We start from the raw sequence: 26077 nt of genomic DNA, 5'->3' as shown, positions 1-26077 counted from the left end.
AGCCACTGGATGCCAGAACAGACGCTGTTTGAGCCGCCCCTCCTTGGTGAACAGACACTCGGGACGTCTACACTTTGATGTCTTTGTTAGGGAAGGATCTACACAAGTCTTCTAGTTATTCATTGCCCAAAATGACCTGAATGAGGGCCCATATAGCCGAGGCGGTAAACGCACGGGTATTCAGCATGACCATGCTGAGGGTGACGGGTTCGATTCCCGGTCGGTCCAGGATCTTTTCGTAAAGGAAATTTCCTTGACTTCCTTGGGCATAGAGTATCTTCGTGCCTGCCACACGATATACGCATGCAAAATGGTCATTGGCAGAGGAAGCTCTCAGTTAATAACTGTGGAAGTGCTCATAGAACACTAAGCTGAGAAGCAGGCTTTGTCCCAATGAGGACGTTACGCCAAGAAGAGAGAGAGAGTAGGCCATCAAAATGAGACTGATGAGATCTCATGATGCTCTGTTACGCTAGAGCACTATAAATGTGAATTTAACTGTGGACAATATTCACAAGTTAAAATGTGTCAGATAAACTTGTAATAGATCTTGGACGATACTAATTAGAATTCTTGATAGGATTCGGATTCGAATTCTAAGCAGGATTTTGAGCGAATCCTGAGCGGGGTTGGGACAATTTCTGAGCAGCATGCATGCTTTCCTAGTTTTGGAGTTGTTCTATCCTAATCTGTTGATCCCTAGACGAATTCTAACCAGAGTTTTGGAAGAATCCGTGGAAAGGCTCTAGCTAGACAGATGAAATGGCCGTTTCTGTATGAGTCCTGAGGCGGATTGAGGATTATTTCTTAAGAGAATTCTTAACGAGCCCTGAGGGAACTCTGGGTAAAAATTGAGCAAGGTTAAGGGCGAATCCTAAGCGAGATTTGGGACAAATCTTAAGCTTAATACTGAATCTGAGCTGGATTCTTGTTGAATTCTAAAAGAATTCTTAAAACAATCTAACTATAATCTTTGACAAATCCTGAGGAAAAAAATCAGGAGGATTCTGGAACATTTTAAACGATTGCTGACATGGGTTCAAGATAAATCTTAAGCTGGATGTTGGACTAATTTTGAGAAAAATTCTTGATAAATCCAGGGCGAGTTTTTATATGAATCCAGTGCCGCATTTCAGATGAATCCGGAGAAGGATTCTGTATAAGACTTCAGGCGAAACCTGGGCAAGATTAACTGCGAATTCTGAGCAGGGTTCTAGATAAATTTTGAGCAGTACTCATAGGACGACTTCTAAGTGAATCCTGAGTATGACTGCCGACAAATCCTGACCAGGATGAAATCCTAAGCCAGGTTATGTACTAGTTTTGAGCGGGATTTTTTGCTGAATTCTGAGCAGAATGCAGTTTGCATTCATAGCAAAATTTCATACAAATTTTGAGTAAATTTCTGGTTGACTCATGAGTTGGGTTCTTTACGAATCCCAATCAATGGGCTGGACGAAACTGAACCAAGATTTTCGATGAGTAGTATTCTGGATGCTGCTGCTCTGGACTGGACAATTCCTGTACCGGAATTTGGACGGCTCATGAGCTGGATTCTGTTTAAATTATTACCAAAATTCTCGACAAATCTTGATTAGAATTATGGTCGAATCCTGACCAAGATTCTAGAGGAAGATTTTAGACGGATTCTAAACAAATCTAGAGAAGGATTCTAGATTTCTCACTTTGCTCATGAACTTGGTCCCTATAATAACTATATTCGATATCAGTTTTCGCTACCTGCCCTGCGTTTATCGAACATGAATATCGAAGCAAAAGGTTCATAAATCGCAAATATTAAAAAAAAAAACATCGAAAAAAATATTGGGTTCATTTTAATTATTAGAAAAAATAATATTAGTTAGATACTTCCAGTTTCCACAGCTTATTTTCGATACAGTCCTCGAAAGCATGAGTGCCCGGGCTTCCCTTGAGCGCGTGAGTTCTCCTATTTCGGCGCGGTGCTGGTGGCAAGAAGGAAAATTAGTGAGTTCCCTTCCGCCTAGCTCTAGCTAGGTATCTGACAGGAAACGAACGGATGCTTGCATTCTGTCAAAAGCCAAACAACACAGTCGGTAGTGATTCATATTTGTGTATGGTGCCGCATATCATTGCGATTTTATTTTGAACAGAGAAAAATTGTGCAAATAGTGCAAAATGGGTTGAAGGTTGCAGCTCCGAGAGTGATGTAAGCAGGATAGGGAAGTTGAAATGTAAGTTTTTCCGATTTCGATTTACCTAGATTCGAATGTTGGTCGGAAAGAAAATTCGGGGGATTTGATCTGGCTTACGTTGCCTACCTTAAGGCGTAGTAAGAAGTCCTGTCAGGAAAAAAACGCAATGGGTGTGATTGAATGATATCGATACAGATATACCCGCCTATCGTGAAGTTTTAATGGTTTTTTTTTCGAGTTACGTGCATGATGGACGAAATATGATAAATCGAGTCGTTGTGTGGTCAAATGTCGGCGGAATGGTACAAAGAGGCAAGTTTTGTTGCGTGAGCAAACTAATTAGTCTCAATAGAGCTTATTCCACTCACGATTCCACAGTTTGGAGTGAAATTCTTCTTCCAAGAAAAAGTATAGAAACTCGTTAAAAAGATCGCAACGTTTCGACAAAAACATCACAATCGCGCTGCGCTTTATACGATTTGTGTACACACAAATGCCGTCCCAGAGATCGAACGCCCCGGCAAAATGGCATTATAATCGCAATAAAAGGTCATTCGTGGATTCGTGTGTGTCTCGCGGCGGCGGCGCCCGCCGTTGAGACTGGGCCACGGCGGTATGCTGTTTGGTGGAGTCTTGTCACTCGTTGTCGCCATCGGTGGATGGCGCTCCTGATGCCGGAGTCACCATCGTCGTCATCGTCATCATCGACGCCTTTGCCCTTACCCACCAATAATGGTTGCTTTTTGGTATGGTGTCGTTCGCTCTCTGGCTGGAGCCGGAGTCGATTGTGGTGGTGGGTAAGGCAAGGCATTCAAGCCGGCCAAATTTGGCATACTGCTGAACTGCTTTTAGGATTGGGGCGATTGATGGTGTGGATCGGTACTTGAATCGTTGTTGGTTGTGTGTGTGTTAGCAGTTATTGGTGATGATGATTCATTGTTTTTGGTAGCGGATGATGTTTGCTATAAATGGGGATTTTCGTCTTAATAAATATTGTTGTGCATGTTTCACAAAGTTCCAATAAAGTTAGGGTGGAACTTTTTGAATGCTTAGGAATCTTAAGAATCTTATGTTAAGGCGCTAATTCATATTCGCACCTAACTTTATGCTATCCCGAGTATGTGAGAAAATCTAACGAATAACACATTCAGTTATTAATGATTGAATCACTGAAGAACAAAAACTGCTATTGGTTTGATAAAGAGGTAAAACATCAGAAATAATATCGAAATCTAGTATGGAGAAGTGCTCAATAATAGCTCGTTAAGATATAACAAGATCAAAACAATAGCAGACAAGATTTGTCGATCTTTTTTTTGAAAAAAAAAAAAATGCCAACATCCAGCATCGAACCTACGACCTTAGGGTTCACAGGCGGCGATCCTTACCACTCAACTGCGGTTCACTGTTGTAAATGACATGGCATGACCATGAAGTTCATCTTTTTCACAGCTCAGTAAGGGGCACATGGCATTTCACTAACATTGAGCCATCTCTATGGGTGTATGTGTTCCATTTCGTGCAGAAGAGCTAAATTTGTTCTTATGTAGAAATTTTCAGATATTTCGACAAGAAAAAAAAACTGATATCATATCACTTTGAGTTATTGGTGCGATATTCTTTAAATTAACAAATCAAAATCACATCGAGCTATGACAGCAAAAAATGATCGATTTGAGATTTGATTTAGATATTCTCGTTTGCCCGGGATATATTGTTCTATTGATCATACAGTTTTAAGACGCGGATTTTTGTTTTACATTTATTTTGAGTATGTTCGTTAGAAGCTTCTTAGAAAGTAATTCTTCTTCTTGAAAATGTATTACAAGTGGAGAATTCAGTACTGAAAATACATTTTCAACGTACCTTTACGGCTTATTCTTTCGAATTAATGATACGTGGCACGATAGGATGTGGTTGAAAACCAGAAAATGTCCCCAATGAGGCCCTCGAGATGGAACCTGCGCCAGATGTTCCTGAGGGGCCATATCAGTCGATACAGACTTCAGCCTACTTTTCCAGGTTCATTCTCTCGAAAACATGAAGATTGATACGTTGCACGACATGATTTCGTTGAAAACCAGAAAAAGTGTCCCCCATGAATCCACCGCGGAATCTGTCACGGTGTTTTGGATGGTTCAACTCATTCAAATCTGGTTAAAGCGTTGTTTTATGGATCTCAAAACAAATCTACTAAAATTCGATGGTACAAACACTCACGAAACAATGGTTTTTCACTATTTTGGAACCCGCCTGACCCTCGTACAATCCGGAATATCTCCAGAACGGTTCCGGGGAATACTTGGCCATTTGGGTGTAATGAACTTGCAACAATTTAAGGATTCATTCGCATAAATTTCCCAATTTTAAACCCCCTCCCTCCCTCACGTAACAACTTTTGTATGGGGAATTTTGATTTCTTGTATAAAACGCAACACAGCGGTAGACCCCCTTCATTCCCTCCTAGCGTTCCGTAATATGCGAACGAACCCCAAAATTTTGAAAATGAGTTGTTGGGGGTCGGGGCCGTAAAGGTTAATTATTGCTAGAGAAACACGACAACAAACTATTAGGTAAAATCAAGCAAGACAATGTGTTGATTCTTACTATTAATTTAATGCATTTATTTTTGTGTATTTTAACTTAGATGCCAATTCTACACTCACCTTAATTTCAGTTTAAGTTTCAGTATTTTTCGAGTATCTTTTTTATTATACTACCGTATTACCCCGCTAATACGACACCGACTATTGGACCGGGATAAACTTTTAATTCGACAAACTGGTCACCCTACACCACCTTGCTCATTGACATTTGGCAACTTTACTTTTGTTTTTATTTTGATTTCCGGATTTGTTATGAAACTTAATTTCAACAGATATTGCGGTGGTGCGATTTAAAAGCTCGTTCTTTCTACGATTGTTGCCTTCCGCAGTTCATTCTGGTTGGTCTCCAGGCGGTTTGGGTGTCAAATAGCACCAACTCAGAACTTCCGGGTTTAGCGACCGCAAGAGGAGCTGCTGCGGGTGCGAGTATAAGTGCAATATCAAACTATTTTGCATTTCCCTGGGCTTGGATTATATCTTCCAGGAAGCTTTGATTTCAGGCATGTAGTCGATGTGCTTTGCAGTGATGATTGGAATAGCTGAATGTATAATCAATGGCAAACAATTCTTTAAAATTCAGATCTTCAAGTCATCTGATATTGTTATACTGATCATGATGCTGCATAGTATATCGAACATTTGTCGAAGTCATTTATGTGCCGGGAAAATATAATTCCAAGTTGGTGAGAATATTACAAACTGAGGGAGGGTAATAGGCCCAGTCAGACCCCTGAATGGGCAATGTGGGTTAGTGTATGGGAATGCCATTGAAGGTTTGTAATATTCTCCGAGGCTTTCGAAATCCAACAGGGCGCGTCCCCGGGTTGCGTATAGGGGGAAAAGTGAGATTTTTCGCATTTGTACTGTAATCAGCCAATGTGATATTATCTTCTATGGTGTTGTAGTGCGAATGAATGATCTCATTCTATGGGAATTCGAACCTTGTAATGTATTGTTTATTAACTTCAATTTTCTAAGCTTGACAAGGTTTTGAAGACAAACATGTGATGAGAGAATTGCCTAATAGGAAAGTCACATCAGCAAAGCTTTTACATATGCAAATGCTATCCATGGGGTCATGTCTAGCATTTAATATGTATGGCAATGACTGGTTCTTACCTAGCAGGGGTACTACAAGACCACGCGGACAATTCGATTAAAGGCTTAATTGGGGATAATATATTTTCCAGAACTGAAGGGACATTTTTTCCGGGGTCCGGTTCTGGCAAGTCGGAGAGGGTAGAAGTTTCCGTTTGTTATAATTGACAAAATAAACAATCGGGCGCTTTTTCTTTTTTTGACTTGCTTGGTATTTTGTGGATTATTGTTTTTTGGTTTTGGAAGGTATGCGATTCACTATTGAGCCTTAAAGTTATTTTGCATCTGAATAGCATTGATATTGTCAAGTCTGTACCAACACCCTAATCCCACACCAAAATACCCTTTTCCTATCCCATGGCGTTTATGTGGTCAGCAAAGACTATTCAGCCATTACCCTTCCTTATCATCGGCTTTGGACTGACTTGCGCTCTCATTGCCCCACCAAATGCTGCAAAATGAAAATGAAAATGAATATCAAACTATTTTGCATTTATAGTGTACATCGCTGTGACATTTGAACACTTTTCAATTCGACATATGTCGAATAAGCGGGGTACGAATTAAAAAGTATCGTATTAAAACGTGTCGAACCAACGGGGTAAGACGGTATAACAACGGAACTGATTTTTCATAGTACAGGTCGGACTCGATTATCTGAAGGTTTGATTATCCGGGGGCTTCATTATCCATGATCCATTGATTAGCATTTCACTAATTGGTAATCCGAATAACTACCCGAGCAAAGTTTCATAATAAACGGATAACAAACTGTGTTATCTGATAAAAATAATTAACTAAATTTGTTCTCAGTTTGGTTGAATAAGCAGGCAACATAACAAACATAATAACAACCAATTATACCCACGATATCATTAAAATATCTCATTATGTTATCATCAGGGGCATCCTGATAACAACTTTTGTAAATCAATTGAAATGATGTGATTGGAAACTTATTTTGTTATCAGTGAGATATTTTCTCGGCCATTGATAACTAATTTCCGAAGTTGTTGTCGATGATGACGCTTCAGAGTTTGACAGGTGCGGTAGCATGAATTATCAGGGTTATAACACAAAACACATTGGTAACATTAAGCCTACTTAAAATAATTTCAAATTTATAGAAAGCTCGTGCAGAGTAGTATTAATGAATAACAGACTTTTCTAGGTTGATTCTTCCAGAACTTCTTTTGATATTACTCAAATGATTTTATTCTGGATTTTCTAGAGTTTTCATGGTATTATACTTCGTAGGATTCCGCTTGATTATCAATTTGACTTCATAGTCGTTAATCAAAAGTTTAGATTTCATTTAAAATTGTGTTTGTTAGGGGTCTTCACTAAACCCCCTTTAGAATTCCTTTGTGGGCTTCGTGGCCGAGAGGTTCGTGGCCGAGCGTCAGTCGTTTTGGTATCTCATAAGCCTCGGAGAGTGGGTTCGATTGCCGATCCAGTCGGGAAAAACTTTTTGTCAAACGGAAAATTCTCCACTGGGCCACTGCGTGTTAAATGTGTGTTGTTCGTTGTCGAATATTGGTAATGTTTAGTCTGTGAAGGCCACAAGGTCGAAGACGGTGTAATCGTTTCTGGGATTTTTTTTATTTTTTATTTAAACTAGGGTATCGCGCCACTTGGGCGGTGGCTTCTATATTCGTCTGTTTTCCACTATAACTCAGTCAATTTTGAAATAATAGACTTGAAATGTTGTACACGGGTAGATACTATACCTATCTCAGCGCATTCCAAAAATTGTGTCAATTAGTTCAAATTTGACTGAGTTATAACGGAAAACAGACGAAAATAGAAGCCACCGCCCAAGTGGTGCGATTCCCTATGTTAATTCTTTACACGTTTCTTAGGTTTCTCTAGGTCAAGTTTTGCGTTTCTGCTTGGTTATCTCCTGTCATTTTTGAGATTTTTTGGTGTTTTATTGTGGAATTTCTCCAAATTTTCCTATTGGAATTGCCCACATGTTTCATCTTGAACTTCTCCAGTAGTTTCTACGTGAATGATGAAAATGATTGATTCCTGTGTTTCACCTTCATTGATTACTGTTATCTAACGTTTCTTCTAAAACTCCTTCAGAGAATCTTAAAAGATTCTTCTGTGTAAGCTCTTCTCCAGAAGGGATTGGGATTCCTCGGAGGAGTTCTTTCTGCGATTTTTCCTAAGGTTCGTCCAAGCATATTCCTGAGAATTTTCTACGCAGTCTCGTTGAATTTTCGCTTTCCTTAAATTTTCTTTAAGGATTTTTTTTGATTTCATCCAGCTTATTTATTGGAATTTCTTTAAAAAAAAATGCAGTATTCATTGAGAGGTTTCTTCTGGGGGTTTCGCAGAAGTTCTTTTTGAAATCCCTTCAGGACTTTCTCCGGAAAATCCACAAAGAGCTCCAAAGGCGGGGATTCGCCCTTCGAAATTTCAATTGAAAGTTCCATCAAGAATTCATCCATGCTTCTCTTTTGAGATGCATGCAAGAATATCTTCATGGATTCCTTTAGCAGTTTTATCTGCGATACCTGTAAGAAATCCCATGGGGTTTCTTTATTTAATCTCTTGAAATTTCTCTAAAACTACTTTTGGACCGTCCCTCGGGGCTCCATCTCTAGTTTAGACAATTCCATACGTTCCCATTTGTTTATCTCTTGAAAAGCGATGAGTAGTTTGTGCTTAGGAAAGTTTGCGTTGGGATTCCTACATTAGTTCCACCAAGAATTGGAGTTACTGAAGACATCCTGTAGAAATTCATCCAGGAGTTCCTTCTGAAGTTTACTCAGATATTTTTTCAGGAACTCGTCCGGAATGCTCTTCAGAAGATTCTACGGGAATTTTTCAAGTATTTTTGCTTCTGGAATTCCTTCAACATCTCCTGCTTCCCTCCTATCCCCAGAAATTCTTTCTGGAATTCCTCCAAGTTTTTTTTTTTCTGAAGTTACATTAATAGTTCCTTCTGAGATTATTTGTAGAGTGCTTCTTTTTTGCGATTCTACCTTACCACTGGAATTTGGCCTTGGCCTCTCTTCAACTTATTAACACTCCCACAGCTATTCATTGAAGGATACTTTTGTCTATGCCATTGCATGAATTTGCATACTGTGAGGCAAGCACAATGTTACGCTATGCCCAGGAAAGAAACCTTCCCGGCTGGAACGGGAATCGGATACGCTTTACGATTGGCGATCTAGCGGCATTCAAAATGGTGATCGCTCTGAAGCTCTCGCATTCCAAATGGTCGCCTTTTTTGTGTATGGGGCAGATAGCCCCTTCCTGACACTCCTCCGGTTGCTGTTCGATTTTCCAGATGCTGAATACCAACCGGTGCCTACAGGTGATCTACTTTTCTGGGTCCATCTTGATGAGTATTGCCAGCTGCTTAGTTGCTAAAAACGGCATACTTAACTTCCCTCAGCGTGGGAGTTAGATCATTTCCGGCCCCTGCAACTACACTGGCGTAGCCGTTTCCTCCGTTGCCGTGGTCTCCGAGTGGTACGTTCTTCGAGCTATTCATGCTCATCGAAGTGTTGCTTCCACCTTTCGATCAACTCACGTCCGTCCGTCAAGAGGCCCCGTCCCCATCCCTGCATATTTCTTTCTTGGATTCAGAGGCGCCTCGTCCACATGTTCGACCTGTTCTTGGAACGGGTATAGGCTGAGAATAAAACTCGTAAAATAATCTTCAAGTAGATATACCAAAAGAATGAACTAAATTTAAAACTCCCACCGCACATACCCATAACAACTTGCACACAAGGCGCAAACATCGTTCCCGGTTTATGAAGAACGAAAGACGACTGCAAGCCATCCACCGGCAGAAACCATATAACAAGAGCATGCGAGAGCCAGCCTTGCGCAGCTCTCTCTTGCTCGACTGTTCGAAACTACATGCCACCGGTTCCCCGATTCATGCGAACGATGGATGCTGTTCCCAAACCAACAGTTTTCTCACTTTTTTGCTTCCGAATGGCAGTGTTCATTCGAATTCATTTCACTTTACTCTGTCGCTCATACGTTCCCTACTCGTCTAGAACCAGCAGCAGCGTTGTCGACGTTGCTTTCCATTTTTCACTTCCCGCCTGCTTCTCACGCGTACACGCACGCTTAGCGCATTCTACTAAAGTCTTTAAAATCATGTTGAGAATTTACAGTTTTAGGGTGCTAAAAAGTGTATGTTGTATCGTTGTTGGGAATTTAATGATTAATTAACAATATCTAAAAAAAATTAAATAACGAACATTGATTGCACAATATTTAAATACTTTGCCAGCTATGCTTACCGATCAGGTTCTCAAATGTGTGTAAATGATTGTTAGCATGCTGCTCTTTAGAGAAAAAAAGCGATGGATACCAGAGGCATACAGCTAAACGCAAAGAGCTTTTTCAGTGGAAAGTTTACATGTGTGTATCAAAACCAGAAATGAATGAAAGCTTGGACTGTGGCTTCTCGGTTCGTCGTTCTACGTAGGCTGAGAACAACCTGCGCAGCTAGAGCATGTTTTGGCACACCCAATGTCGTGCGTGCTTGTTATGCATTACATCCAGCGCGGATGGAGCTGGGGGTGCCGAATGTGCTCTAGCTCGTTGGCAACGGTTTCCAAATTTTAACTTCGAGGCCATGATACGAGCTAAAAACAATTTATGAAGGTGGAACATTTTCGGAAAAGAGAGTATGTTGGACATGATTTAAAAAAAAAAATAAGTATCGTCGGTGTATCAAGAACGTTAGAAAATGACTTCTACCGAAAATTGATTTAAGTCGCTCTAAGGCGCATCTCAATGCGAATCGCATTATTATTTATGATGAAAATGTGGAAGATATTTTTCAGAAAATGGTTAACAAACAAGAAGATAAAAATCAGCTTATGTTAAAAACCACAATACTAAAACAAAAAAAAACTAGCAAGCATAGTCTTGAGCATAGTATCAAATAACTCTAATGTGTTTTCATTTAGTAATCTGTTGAACAGGTCAGTCTGTTAGTCACGAGACGCCTCTGCTTGGATTCGTCACAGCAATTACATTTCTTTACACTCCGCCAGGGATGGCATTCCGCACTGAAAATGTGCTTAGTGCATATTAAAACCGTGCACACTTGCACACACACTGAGGAGCATGCCATCCCTGCACTCCGCTTCCTGTAGGCGACGCCTTTTCTCCCGGGTTCCTTGCTGCAGCATAACCGCCCGCGCTGCGTTCTTCTCTCCCAATCGCTCTGCACTCCTCGTTGAACTATTCGTTCCGTTGACCCCTTTCCACTATAGACACTATAGATTCCATAGACTCGCGGAGGTAAGTTTGAGCAATACGATTTTAGTGTGTTTTGCCCTGAATTTAGAGTGTACCAAATGAATATGACGTCACGCAATCCATTGTCACTGTTGAAATCGTTACGTCATGCTCGTTTGGCTACACAAACTGACAGTTTGTTTGGCTACAGTTGTCTTCGCATTCGCGAGTCTATGGAATCACTGGTGTCTATACTTTCCACGTATTTGATGTCGCTCTCGGCAGTATCGTTGATAGCTGCTTATTCTGTACTCCAGTAGTCCTCTAGAGAGGCCACTTAGAGCTCGCCTTGTTCGGTTGCTTCATTCGCTCTAGATTCTGCCGTGGCGGTCTCCGATACCGTACATTGTTGATGAAGGAAAGTTTTGGGCGCAGTTTGACTGTCATCAGGTTAACGCCACGATAGGTAAGGTACTGACGTCCTGACGATAATATCGGTAAAGTGCCGTCCATCGACCAGAACGCGATCGATTTGTGATTCCGTCTGCTGTGGTCGATGAGTAACAGGTCGTTTCACTGCAGTTTTCAATCGTTGTTCTACATTCTTTCTCCTGGCCTACCTGAGCACTTAGGACTCCTATGAGCCTGATACCAATCCACTACCCTAGGGAATGGGGCTTGCCTTCCCGGACGCTACGGGTTATGCATTGTCATTTCCTTCAAAAGTGCAAAATAGCTATGCTCAGTTAAAATCAATACATTGGTCACAGTGTTATGCCCCTAAAAACTGAAACAAAGTGTGCAGGTGCATGATGTTAAACAAGTTGGAAACCCCTGATTTACAGTATGTGCCAGACAATGAGCTTCCAGCAACGATGCATATTGTGCATTACTTTCCCAGCGAATGCGACTTCTATACTTCTATCATCTATCTAGTCACTTAGTCACATCATCATCGAGCTGGAGGTTACATCATATCCACACGGATAGGCGCATCACTGTCAGTACCACATTCGCGACGATGTCGTCGTCGGCAACTTGCGGTATGTCATTACACACATTGACATTTGGGGAAGATTTGCGGTGCTGACGGTGGCTGCTGACGGTCGAGAAATGGCGCTACCCTTCAACGACACACCGGAATTGCAACGATAGGAACTTGAGTAACTCAAGTTGAGCCCTGTCGTCACCATATGAGGATGTTTGTCGTACATGGTTGGTAATAACAGGCGGTTTCGTCATCATCCGCGTGGAGTTCAAGCGATTTCCATAGTTTGTAGAAAAAAAAAATCAATACGTACAGAAACGGTTAAACAACGCGAGAACAGTCCAACTGATAGAAGAAGCTCCGCGGCGGATTGCACGCGACTCCGCCAATTGGTGCAATTATGACGTTGACCTTGACGGTTCGTCTTGTTATGTTTCGCCAAAAGCCGAAACAAAATTGCGAAAGCAATTTAATGCCCCGGCCACACTAATTTATCCACTTTGGGGCCGGCTCCGGCTTTGTTTTTGCACTCATTAATTCCGTTTTTCTTCATTCGGGGATGATTGCTTCGTCCGTCCGCCCCAGTCAGTCTGTACAACCGGGGTGAAATGATTGCCGACTGCCGACTGCCGAGGAGCACCAGCGTGGCGTGAAAATGGCTGACGCACTCAATTTGGTTTTGGAGGGTTTGCATAAAGAAAGGGTTGCACAAGTCGGAATGGATGTGTGCTTACGCGTGCAAAGGTGTTTTTGGCGAAGGCTTTCAGTCGGTAACCCCTTGTGCGGTAGATTCTTCGAATTGAGTTCAGGAATGAGGTGTGATGAATGAAATGTTCACCCCTTTTCATTAATGGAACTTAGTAAGGATTCTTCACGGAAGGATAAAGAACCTAAATGGCTGAATTGAGGGTTGTCTGTGTTAAGTTAGTCAGCATTAGTCACCGAGTGAAAGCTCATGGATGCTAACCTGTTTCATCTACAGACACATTCCACGCGTTACGTTTTGCGCGAGAATCAGACTTTAGCTTCCTAACATTGTTTTGTTGTTAAATACATGCTAACCAGCATATAAAACGATCAGATTTGAATAGAAGATTAAATATGCTTTTTAATGGAATATTGGACCTTGATCTCCGAAAGGAATCAAGAAGTACAGCGGGACACCATCGCAAAAAATGACAAATTTTGATTGAACGTCATGAAATTTGCTGCTTTCTTAAAACAATTTTCAAAGTTTCTAGGAAATCAACGGTAAAAAAGTGCTTAATGATGAAGCATTAATCGTATTTGCATATGCCTTTGATTTGGTTCATCAAAACTTCCTCTACCGATTTTTGCTATTTCATATTCAATCTCATTTAAAAATCGAATTCTTCCATTGAAGTTAATTCGTCCACGATTGGAAACCACTGCCGGATGTTAGCAACGTGATTGCCACTAGCGTGCGCAGGGTTCTTGCTTAGGGGGGGCACTATAATAATGGTGCAATATATGTATGATCATGGTGCAAAATAGAATGATAGTGTTACACGCAATATGAATTCTCAAGTAGGGGTTTCAACATGTTGTGGTGCCAACATCACCAAGTACTTTATATTGGGATTCTAGAGAAGGCTTCGGATGGTAATGATTTCAAGGCAATACGAAACTTAAATATGAAGTCATTATATCGACTCTAATAAAATTTTATAAACGTATCAAATACAATGGAGAATATCTAGAAAATTATCAATTACAGGAAAAAAAATATTGTTGTGAAAGAATTTTGATCCTAGACAATTAATGATGCTAGGAGAATGTCAGAACTCCTAGATAGAACATTTTGATCGGAATCTTTATTGCAATCTACAGAGATTCCTCCAGGATTTCTCCAGAGATTCGTGCATGAGTTCCTCCAGGAATTCCCTCAAAAAATCTTCCAATAATTCCTTCAGAAATTCCTCCAGGAAGTCTCATATATTTTTCCAGAAATTCCTAAAATAATTCCTCCAGGAATTCCTTCAGTAAATACTCCAGGAATTCTTCCAAAATTACCTCCAGGAATTCCGCCTGAATTTTCTTCTAGGAAAAATCCACTAGAAATGTCTGCCTCCAATATTTCCTCCAGGGATTCCTCTAGGAGTTGCCCCACGGAATCCCCCAGAAAATCCTAAAGGAATTTCTGAAGAATATCTTCTTGGAATTCCTTGAGAAATTCCTCCAGGAGTTCCTTCAGAAAATAATCCAGGAAATTCTCAACGAATTTCTTCAGGAATTTCTTCAGGAATTCCTTCAGGGATTCATTCATGAATCATTTCAAAAAATCCTTCTTAAATTCCTCTAGAAATTTCTCGAAAAATAACGCCAGAAATTCCTACAGGAATTCCTAAAAAAAATCCTACAAGAATTCCTCATGAAATTCCTCCAGGGATTTTTCCAGAAAATCCTCTTGGAATTTCAGCCAGAATTTCTCCAGAGAATCCTAAAAGAATGTCTCCCGGAACTCTTCCAAAAATTTCGCGAGGAATCTCTACAGGAAATCCTCCACAGATTCCTCCAGTAGTTTCTCCAGGATTTTTTCCAGGATATTTTTCAGGAATTCTTTCAGGGATTTAATAATGAATTTCTTCTGAAATTCCTCCATATATTCCTTTAGAAATTCCTCGATGGGTTCCTTCAGACATTTCTTTAGAAATTCCTCCAATATACAACCAGTGATTTCTTTCAGGAATCCCTTTACGGATTCCTGCAGAAAATCCTGAAGGAATTTCTTCCAAAACTCGTCCAGGAATACCTCCAAGCAATCCTCTAGGAATTTCTTTAGGATTTTTCCAAAAATTTCTTAAGGAATTTTTCCAGGGATTCATAACTGAATTTCTTCAGAAATTCCTCAGAAACTTCTTCCAGAAACGTCCTCACTGGGACAAAGCCTGCTTCTCAGCTTAGTGTTCTTTGAGCACTTCCACAGTTATTAACTGAGAGCTTCCTCTGCCAATGACCATTTTGCATGTGTATATCGTGTGGCAGGCACGAAGATACTCTATGCCCAAGGAAGTCAAGGAAAGTTCCTTTACGAAAAGATCCTGGACCGACCGGGAATCGAACCCGTCACCCTCAGCATGGTCATGCTGAATACCCGTGCGTTTACCGCCTCGGCTATATGGGCCCTCGAGGAGTTCTTTCAGACATTTCTTCAGGAAGCCTTATATATTTCTCCAGAAATTCTTCAAATAAATCCCCCAGGAATTCCTCCAGTAAATACTCCTAAAATTCCTCCAGAGATCCCTTCTGACATTTTTCTTGGAGAACTCCTGAATGTCTGTCTGTCAGAATTCTTCCAATATTTCCTCCACGGATGCCTCCATAACATGCTAAAGGAATTTCTCACGGAATTCTTCCAGGTATTCCTCAAGAAATTTCTCCAAGGATTTTTCCATGGATTCCTTCAGGGAATTCTCAAACAATTTCATCAGAAATTCCTTCATGGATTTCTTCAGAAATTCCACAAAAAATCCTCCAGGAATTCTTTCAGAAATTTGTCGAGGAAGAACTCCTGAAATTCCTGCAGCAGTTCCTCCAGGCATTCCTCCAGAAAATCCTCTAGGAATTTCTGCCTGAGTTCCCCAAGAATGTCTCCCGGAACCCTTCCAAGAATTCTTCGAGGAATTCCGCAAGGAAGTTGTCCAAGAAATCCTCCACGGATTCCTTCAGGAAAATCTTCAGGAATTATTTCCAGCAATTTATCCAAGAATTCCTGCAGGAATTCATTCATAAATTTCTTCAGAAATTCCTCAAAAAATTCCACCAGGTATTCGTTCAGAATTTGCCCGAGTAGTTCCTTCAGACATTCCTCCAGAAATTCTTCCGAGATGCCTCCAGAGATTTCTCCCCGAATTTCATCCATGGACTCCACCAGAAAATTCTAAAGTAATTTCACCCGAAACTCTTCCAGGAATTCCGGGAGTTCTTCGAATGATTCCGCGAGAAATTCCACCAGGGAATCCTCCACGGAATCCCCTAGGAATTTCTCCAGTATTTTTTTTCCTGAAATTTCTTCAGGAATTCCTCCAGGGATGCAATAATTAATATCTTCAGAAATTCCTCCAGATATTCCTTCAGAAATTCCGAGAAGTTCCTTAAGGCATTCCTCCATTAATTTTCCAGGAAACCTCATATATTTCACCAGAAATTCCTCAAATAATTCCTCTGGTAAATACTCCAATAATTCCTCCAGGGATTCCTCCTGAAATTTTCTTTTAGGAATGACTGTCAGAATTCCTACAATATTTCAGAGCGCCAGAAATTCTACCAGGAACTCCTCCAGGGATTCCTCTAAAAATCCTCTGGGAATTTTCACCAGAACTACAGGGATTTCTCCTTGCATTCCTCAAAGAATTCCTCAAGAACTTTTCCTAGGAGTTTCTCAAGGAGTCCCTGCAGGGATTCGTTAAAAAATTTCTTCAGAAATTCTTAAAAAAAATCCTGCAGAAATTCCTTCAAAAATTTCTCCATCGAGCCTCATATATTTCTCCAGAATTTCCCTAAATAATTCCTCCAATACATACTCCAGAAATTCTCCAGGAATTCCTCCAGAATTACCCCCAAGAATTCCTCCAGAGATTCCTCATGAAATTTCTTCTAGAAAAAATCCTTTAGGAATGTCTGCCAGAATTTCTTCGATATTTTCTCCCGGGATTCTTCAAGGAATTGCTCTACAAATTCCTCCAGAAAATCCTAAAGGAATTTCTCCCGGAACTCTTCCAGGAATTCCTCCTGGAATTTCTCGAGCAATTCTTCCATGGATTCCTCCAGGACATTCTACAGGAAATTCTCAAGGACTTCTTCAGGGATTCATTCCTTCAACGATTTATTCATGAATTTCTTCAAAATACCTCCAGAAAATCCTCTAGGAATTTCTGTCAGAATTCCTCCAGAGAATCTTAAAGGAATGTTTCCCGGAACCCTTCCAAGAATTCCTTCAGGGGTACCTCCATGGATTCCTCCAGGAATTTCTCCAGGATTTTTTTTCAGGAATTCCTTCAGAAATTCCTCCCTCCATGGATTCCACCAGAAATTTCTCAAGGCATTCCAGGCATCCAGGGATTTTTCCAGGAAATCCTTCACGGAATCCTCCACATAATCCTAAATCAATTTCCCCTAGAACTCTTCTATAAATTCCTCCATGGAAACTTCCATGGAATCCTCATGAAATACCTCCAGGGATTGCTGCCGGAATTCCTACAGAAAGTTCTCCGAGAATTTCTGCCAGAATTCCTCCAATATTGTCTCCAGGGATTCTTCCAGAAATTCCTCGACTAATTCCTCCAGAAAATCCTATAATATTTTTTTTCGGATCTTTTCCGGGAATTTCTCTAGGAATCCCTTCAGAGATTTCTTCATGGATCCCTCCGAAATTTCTTCGGGAATTCATCCATGAGTTTCTTCAGAAATTTCTCAAAAAAATCCTTTATTAATTCCTCGAGGACATTCCTCCAGGAAGCTTTAAATATTTGTCCAGAAATTCCTTAAAGAAGTCATCCAGGAATTTCTCTAGTTATTCCTCTAAGAATTCATAAATGAATTACTCCAAAAAATCTGGAGGAATTCATCCAGAAATGCCTCCGGAATGCAAACATGGATTCTCCCACAAATTTCTCCAGAGATTCCTGAAGAAAATCATCCAGGAATTTCTCCAGGAATTCCTCCAGGAATGTTTCGCAAAAAATACCTCAAAGAATTCTTTCGGGAATTCCTCCAAAAATTCCTCCATTCATTCCTTCAAAAATTTCTTCAGTAATTCCATCTTGAATTTCTAAAGGGATTCCTCCAGGAATTTCTGCAAGGATACCTTAAGGAATTTTTGCTCGGATTTCTCCAGAAAATCCTGAGGAAATTTGTCCCGGAACTCTTCCTGGAATTCCTCGAGAAATTTTCCCAGGGATTTCTACAGAATTTTTTTCAGGATTTTTTTTCTGGAATTTTTCCAGGAATTTCCTGAAACAACTATAAAAATTTCTCTAGTTTTTGCTCCAGAAAATTCTCTAAAAAAATCTTCATGGATACCCCCAAGAATTCCTCTAGGTATTCCTCCATGTCCATCTACGGATTTCTCCAGAAAAAAACTTCTCCCGAAAATGTTCCAGAAATTTTTCAAAGAATTCCTTCAAAAAATCCTCCACATTTTTTTCCAGGAATTACTTCATTTTTTCAGGAATTTCTCCAGAAAAATCTTTAAGGATTCTTCCAGATTTTTTTCTAGGAATTCTCCAGGCATTCATCCTTGAATTCCTTCACAGATTCCTTCAGGAATCCCTCCTAGGATTACACAGCAGGGATTTTTCCCGGATTTTTCCCGGATCTTTTCTGGGAATTTCTCTAGGAATTCCTTTAGGGATTTCTCCATGAATTCCTCCAGAAATTTCGTCGGGAATTCATCCAGGAGTCCATCCATGAGTTTCTTCAGAAATTACTCAAAAAAAATCCTTCACAAATTCCTCGAGGAGTTCCTCTAGACATTCCTCCGGGAAGCCTTAAATATTTGTCCAGAAATTTCGTAAAGAACTTATCCAGGAATTTCTCTAGTTATTCCACCAAAAAAATCTTCAGGAATTTATCCAGAAATACCTCCCGGAATTCAAACATGGATTCCTCCAGGAATTTCCCCAGAGATTCCTCAAGAAAATCATCCAGGAATTTCTCCAGGAATGTTTCGCAAAAATTTCCACAAAAAATTCTTTCGAAAATTCCTCCAGGAACTCCTCCATAATAATGCAAAAATTCCTTCGTTAATTCCATCTTGAATACCTTCGGGAATTTCTACAGAGATTCCTCCAGGAATTTCTGCAAGGACTCCTAAATGAATTCCCGCTCGGATTTCTCCAGAAAATCCTGAAGAAATTTCTCCCGGAACTCTTCCAGGAATTCCTCTAGAAATTTCTCCAGGGATTTCTACAGACATTTTTTCAGGATTTTTTTCTGGAATTTTTCAAGGAATCTCTCCAGAAATTTCTCCTGGGACAACTATTAAAATTTCTCTATTAATTGCTCCAGAAAATCATCTTAAAAATTCTTCATGGATTCCTCCAAGAATTCCTCTAGGTAATTCCTACAAGAATTTGTCCACGGTTTTCTCCAGAAAAAAAAACTTCTCCTGGAACTGTTCCAGGAATTCTTCGAAAAATTTCGTCAGGTATTTCTCCAGGAATACCTCCAGGGATTCATCAATGATTTTTTTAGATATTCCTCAAAAATCCCTACCTAGGAATTCTTTTGCTCGAGGAGTTCCTTTAATCATTCCTTCAGGAAGTCGCAAATATTTTTCCAGAAATTTTTCAAAGAATTCCTTCAGGAAATCCTCCAGAAATTTTTCCAGGAATTCATACATTTTTTTTAGGAATTTCTCCAGAAAAACCTCTAGAGATTTTTCCAGAAGTTTCTCTAATAATTCTCCAGGGATTCATCCTTGAATTGCTTTACGGATTCCTTCAGGAATTCCTCCTAGGATTACAGCAGGGATTTCTCTAGGAATTTTTCCAAAGCTTTCTCTAGGATTTTCTCTATGAATGTCTCCAGGGATTCCTCCAAGTATTCCTCATGAAAATCCTCCAGAAATTCTTCCAATAATTCTTGAAAGCATGCCTCCAGAAATTCCTCCAAGAATTTTTTTTTCGCGGATTCTTCCAAAAATTCTTTCAGGAATGACTCCACTGATTCCTCCAGAAATTGCTCCACAAATTCCTCCAGAGATTTTTCCAGGAATTTCTCCAAAAAAAAATCCTTCAGGAATTCCTTTAGCAATTCATCCTGGAATTCCTCCATGAATTCCTCCATGAATTATTTCATGGATTCCTTCATGGATACCTTCTGTTACCCCTCCAGTGTTTCATCCTGTTATTCCTTCACGGATTCCTTCAGGAATCCCTCCAGGGATTACATCAGGGATTTCTCCAGGAATTTCTCATAGCTTCCTCCAGTAATTCTTCTAGAAACTCCTCCAAATGTCCCTTCAGAAATTTCCTCAGGGATACCTGCAGAAATTCCTCCGGACATTCTTCCAGAAGTTCCTCCAGGAATTCTTACAAGGAAACCTCCAGGCATTCTCCCAAGGATTTCTTCAGGAATGCCTTCAGAGAATCCTCCAGAAATTCTTCCAGGAATTTCTCCAGGTTTTTTTCAGGAATGCCTCCAGAGTTTACTCCAGGGGTTCGTTAATGAGAAACTGCTGGAACTCTTCCAGAAATTTGTCCATGAGTTTTTCGAAATATTTCTCCACAAATTCCTCCATGAATTCTTCCACGAATTCCTCTACGGATTCCCCCAGGAAATTCTTCAAGAATTCCTTTAGAAATGCCTCCAGGGAATTCCTTCAATAATTTTTTCAGCAATTCCTTTAGTATTTAGTTCCTCCTGCAAATTCTACAGGAATTTCTCTAGACTCCTCTTCCAGTTTTTGAGAGCTACGTTCAAGAATTCTTTCAAGCACTTCTTTAGTAATGCCTTCAGGGATTCCTCCAGAAAGTCCTTCAAGGATTCCTCCTGAAATTTCTCCAGGGATTTCTCCTGGAATGCCATCACGGATTACTACAGATATACGCCACGATTACGCATTGAAAGCTTTAGTAATGCATAAAATTTAACGATGGTGCATTACTTCGCAATTAGACACATATTTGATTCAAAGATGGTGCGTGAGATGGTGCCTGGATGATTCTGTGAACATCATGGTGGTGCATAGAATGAATGATGTATGTATGGTGCATTAGCTATGATTCTGTTATACTCGTCATGTTTCATATTTAGGTGCACATGCAATTCGTGCAAAGGTGCAGGAAGCTCAATGTGGCACAGAAATCAACATGTTCCAGGTACGTGGAATACTATTTTGTATGCGAATGCAAAAACGATGCATCAAATTCAAATGTAAACCACATCATAATGGTGCATAAGATACCTAGATGGTATAATTAATGCCAAAATGGTGCATGAAAAGCTTTGAAGAAGGCGTATGATGCTAGTGTGCTGCATTAATTGTCGCCGTTATTCAAAGATTATCAACATGTTGCATTGTTAGGTGCACGAATTGCAAAAATGGTGCATAGAATACAAAATAAAAGTATTTTATGTGATGCTCACAACATAATGGTGCATCAGATACCTAGATGATATAATTAACGCTGAAATGGTGCTTGGAAAGCCTTGATGGTGCATGAAATTTAACGATGGTGCATATCAGTATGATGCATTTGATTTCTAGTTGATTAAAAGATAGTGCATGAGATCAGCATAATGCGTGGATACCTAGTTCATTCTGTGGACGCTTTGAAGAAGGTACATGATGTAAGTGTGCTGTATTAGTTGTCACCGTTATTCAGCGACACTCGACATTGTGAATGGCTAGGTGTACGAATTGTAAAAATGGTGCTTGGAATTCAATGTGGTGCCGAAGTCACCATGGTTCACGTACATGGATTACAGTTTTGGAATACGAAATGCAGAAATGGTGCATGTTATTCGAATATGGTGCTGACATCACTGATTAATTAAAAGATGGTGCGTGAGATTAGCCTAAAAATGATTCTGAGAACATCATGGGTGTGCATGAGATACTAAGAAATTGTATGTATCAGTGGTGCATTTGTTGCCACCATGATTCTGTGATTCTCAACATTGGGCGATTAGATCCAAAATGCAAGAATTGCAAAAATGATGCATAGAATTTAATGTGGTGCGGAAGTCAACATGGATCAGGTACATGGAATACAATTTGGTGTACGATATGGCAAAATGGAGCTTATGAAATTCAAATGTGAATTAAATGCTTAGATGACGCGTGAGATGGTGCTTAGATATTTATGTGATCATCATGGTGGTGCATGGAATGCAAAGGAGCTACATGATGTTTGTATGGTGCATTAGTTTTACCATGATTCAGTTATACTCAACAAATTTCATATGGTGCACGAATTGCAAAAATGGTGCAGAAAACTCAATACGGCACAGAAATCAACATAGACCAGGAACAAGGAATGCTATTTTGTATGCGAAATGTCAAAATGGTGCATTAAATTCATTTGTGAACCACATCATAATGGTGCATAAGATGCCTAGATGATATGGTGAATGCCAAAATGGTGGTTGGAAAGCTTTGAAGAAGGTGCATGATGCTAGATGATGCATAAGTTGTCACCGTTTTTCAAAGCTTACCAATATGGTTAGGTGCACGAATTGCAAAAATGGTGCATAGCATACAAAAAAAAAATGTATTTTATGTGATGCTCACGGCATTACGGTGCTTTAGATGCCTAGATGATATGATAAACGCTGAAATGGTGCTTGAAGAGCTGTGATGGTGCATGAGGTTTCATGATGGTGCATATCAGTATGAGGTATTAGATACTTAATTGATAAAAAGACATTTCATGCGATCATCATAATACGTGGATACCTAGATCATTCTGTGGACATCATGATGGTGTATTGAAAACTTTGAAGAAGGTGCATGATGTTAGTGTGCTGTATTAGTCGTCACTGTTATTCAGTGATACTCGTTATTTTGTATGGCTAGGTGCACGAATTGCAAAAATGGTGCTTACAATTCAATGTGGTGCCGAAGTCACCATGATTCACGTACATGGAATACAGTTTTGGAATACGAAATGCCAAAATGGTGCATGTTATTCGAATTGTATGTGTCAATGGTGCACCATGGCTCAGTGATTCTCAACATTGCGTGGTAAGATCCAAGGTGCAAGAATTGCAAAAATGGTGCATATATTTTTTATAGAAGGGGGGGCAAGTGCCCCCCCTTGCCCCCCCCCCCCCTGTGCACGCTAGTGGTGATTGCGCAAAATCCCCTTCTCCGGTTTTGCTTTGAACGGGTATTGCTTCTAATGCCGACCGACAGCAAACTGTCACCACCACGACTGGACCACTTCAAATTACGCGACGTTTGGCGTCGAACAATTGTAACACACATGATGTCCGGGAAATGCTCGCGAAACCATCGATACTAATTAGCCGGCACCGACAGCCGTGTGTGGTAGTTGACTTTGAGACGCCTACTCTTGACATCTAATGTCTCGAGTCTCGTCGCAACCGCGGCGGCATTTCCTCCGCTCTCTCGAGTCTCTCGAGTCGAGTGACGGACTTGATTGTTACTCGTCCTAAAATGGAATCCCGTTTGCCATTCATCACAGAACTAAACGATGCACGTATCATATGACCCGAGTGCTATACTCGACTCATCATCGCCGATTGGTAGCCTTGCTCCAGATGAAACGACATTGAAGAAGATTCTCGCGAGTGTTTTGTATCTGATTCTGAGCCGATGTGCCTTGGATGGAAGTCGATTTGCAAAGGCCTCGCTAGCTGGCGTTGATTCGCCATTTACGTCAACTATGATCCTTTTGTCAATGTTAATGACAGTAGAACACTTTGCAGGCAGGGTCGGCGATGAGCCGGGATTAAACGATGACGTCAACTTTGCTCGATAAACTAGGAGGAAGGCATCGGAAAAGTTTTGCTATGAAGAAAATTGTCAGTGACAAACTGTCGTCGTCGTCGTTGGTGTTATCAGAAGCGATGATAGGGAAATCCCTGTTGTTCATGTTAAGGGCTGCTATGAGTCACTCACTACTATGCTGTAGGACAGAGTGTAGGGATAATCTGATGATGAATTTGTCAAGTGATATTACTGTAGGAAGATAGTGATGGTGATGATGCATTGAGAGTTTAACAAATTTTCTTATACCTAGTTGTGCATGTTTTTTAGATTTGCCTATAAAAGCTCAACAATTACAGGAAATGTCAATATGTTTTAATGAGAAGTCCATGGAAAGTATCTTCTATCTACTATCTACTATATACCTAGTGCCATGCCTCACAAACTGCACTTCTTAGCATATCAATTTGGTCTCAATCGCAATCCGTGCTTCATCAATCTGTCAATCAAACTCTGACATTGATCCAACTACCACAGTGGTACATATGGCACTTCGTGCAACACTTTATTTGTTCCTTCGTTTTGGTGTCTTAAAAGACAGCAGAACGTTAGGTGTGCTTTGCATTCATCCCTTTAGTTTTGGTATTGCAATCTATACTAAGACTGACTGGAGGAACTCAAAAACCGCTTCTGTTTGTTTATGTTTTGCTCACCTAGCTCTAGCAGTAAATTTTTATCACGTCGGTCGATCCAATCCACCCGCCGCCGCCATACCGGTATTAAAGGTGTGTATTCCAAAAATAAGAACCTGAACGGAGTAAAGCTAGCTTTGCTTCAGAAGCGATGCTACCTACTACCTTCCCGGTCGTAGGTAGCCACCTTTTTTAGTAGTAGCTAGCGCTGCTGCTGGATGAAAGTGTTGGCGTGTTCTGCGTATTATTTTTTCCTCCTTCCGATATAGACACAGGTTGAAGCACTGCGCCAAAACGGTTCGGGGACATGCAAAGTAGAAGCCGAGCCGCTTTCCGTATGGCCCCGATGTTTTGGCTCATTAGTTAGTAAGTTATACACAAAGCTGGATCGGTGTAGTATTACTAAGTATAAGTATATGCCTACGTAGATTTACCAGCCAGGTATAGAACTGCTGGCGTACATTCTTTATTTTCGTTTGCTGTTTCCGTTAGGCCGAAAGAACCGTAAGACTGGAGTCAGGTATGGAAGTGGAAACTTGTTTATCGATTCATACAACGCTATAGGTTTTGCTGTGAAGCGATTGTATGATTGTCAACCATTCAACAATCGACCCAAGCCCAAGCCAAAGTTTGCGGTAACTGTGGTAGCTGAAGGCCGTTGCCATTAACTCAAACTTCAATCTCGACCCAAGATGTATCATATATCAAAGCATGTAAATTTCGCGCCTTATAAATTAACAGTGACGTAGCTACACCCCACAGGCGCCACTTGGCGTCACGCATGGAAACACTGATTAGCTCGGAAGTCTTACGAACACGCATATCAATTTTCCATCAGACTGCGCCTCCCAAGCCCAAGTCTGCGCGCGATCGAGCGTGTGGTTGGCAGACCAGCAAGATATGTACATTATACACGAGCGGATCATCGCACATAAATTTTAATGTAAAACGGCCGTTGCACTTGTCCGCGTGTGTGAATCTGCTCCGACGGTATCGGAAATAGGAACGCCACACTTCTTGTGTTTTCTTCGTAGATATTCACCAGTTACTACCAACTAGCATCCAATACAGCGTTCTAAATACAGTTTCTCGAGCGGGACAAATGTCAAATGTTTTTCACACATGTGAAACTCTCGACACTCTTCGGTAGAGAAATCATCTTTCTGCCACACACAGTTTTCTGCGGCGCTGTCATATCGTTGTTTTAGGGCTTTGAACTCATAAAGCTATTAACTTATTAATAGCTTCCATCTGACAAGAAGTGTGAACTACGATATGTTTTTTTTGTTCGTGAAGATTTTGGATTAGATGTTATTTTCAAGTAAGATATCAGATTTGAATCAATGTTTCGATAATTTGCGATGATGCAGATTATTGTTATAATTGTCACTATTAAAGCCAAGTTTCCTGTTTCCAAGTAGAGCGGTCTAGTAAAATTCCACCTTTTGCCGCAAGTATAGTCTAATATGTAGAGATTCCTTAAGACTATTTTTTCCGCGCGGAAAAGTAACAGCTCTTTGATTTGCACGAGAGACGTTACCGGCGTTAAACTGTTTTTCTTACTTGCCAGCTGTGAACTGGTCAAGTCATTTTGAAGCGGAACTTGACCGTTACACTTGTCCTATCTTTTTCCACAATACTCAATACTTTTTCCATAGAAATCAACGTTATCATTAATAATTTCATAGCAGTTTTCTTTACCAGTTTGAAGATGTAACTTTCGCAACGAAAAAAGTGTTCACTGTACTAACAGATAAAGAATACAGCGATCGTTTAATTTCAATAGGCAGTACACGACGAAAATCCGTTACACAGATAAAAATAATGAGATTTACACGTCATGTAAACTTTATTCTAGCCATGTGAACTTAATG

The 26077-nt window shown here is 40.3% G+C and overlaps 1 protein-coding gene across 2 annotated transcripts in view; it reads left to right on the top strand.

Annotated features, from left to right (window-relative positions):
- The window catches only part of LOC109409413 (uncharacterized), a 193665-nt gene that overhangs the window by 42927 nt on the left and 124661 nt on the right, over positions 1–26077 (top strand). Inside the window, exon 1 of one of the 2 annotated variants that reach the window (XM_062845114.1) lies at positions 2040–2213. The exons of the other annotated variant lie outside the window; for it this stretch is intronic. The gene's annotated coding sequence lies outside the window, so the exon portion shown is untranslated. Of the gene's footprint in view, positions 1–2039; positions 2214–26077 lie in introns of those variants that run through there. 2 annotated transcript variants of the gene reach the window in all.

This window comes from Aedes albopictus, chromosome 1, assembly GCF_035046485.1.
Source record: "Aedes albopictus strain Foshan chromosome 1, AalbF5, whole genome shotgun sequence".
NCBI classification, from domain to species: domain Eukaryota; kingdom Metazoa; phylum Arthropoda; class Insecta; order Diptera; family Culicidae; genus Aedes; species Aedes albopictus.
The sequence above is the reverse complement of the archived record's forward strand: the minus strand, read 5'-3'. Positions and strand labels throughout refer to the sequence as shown.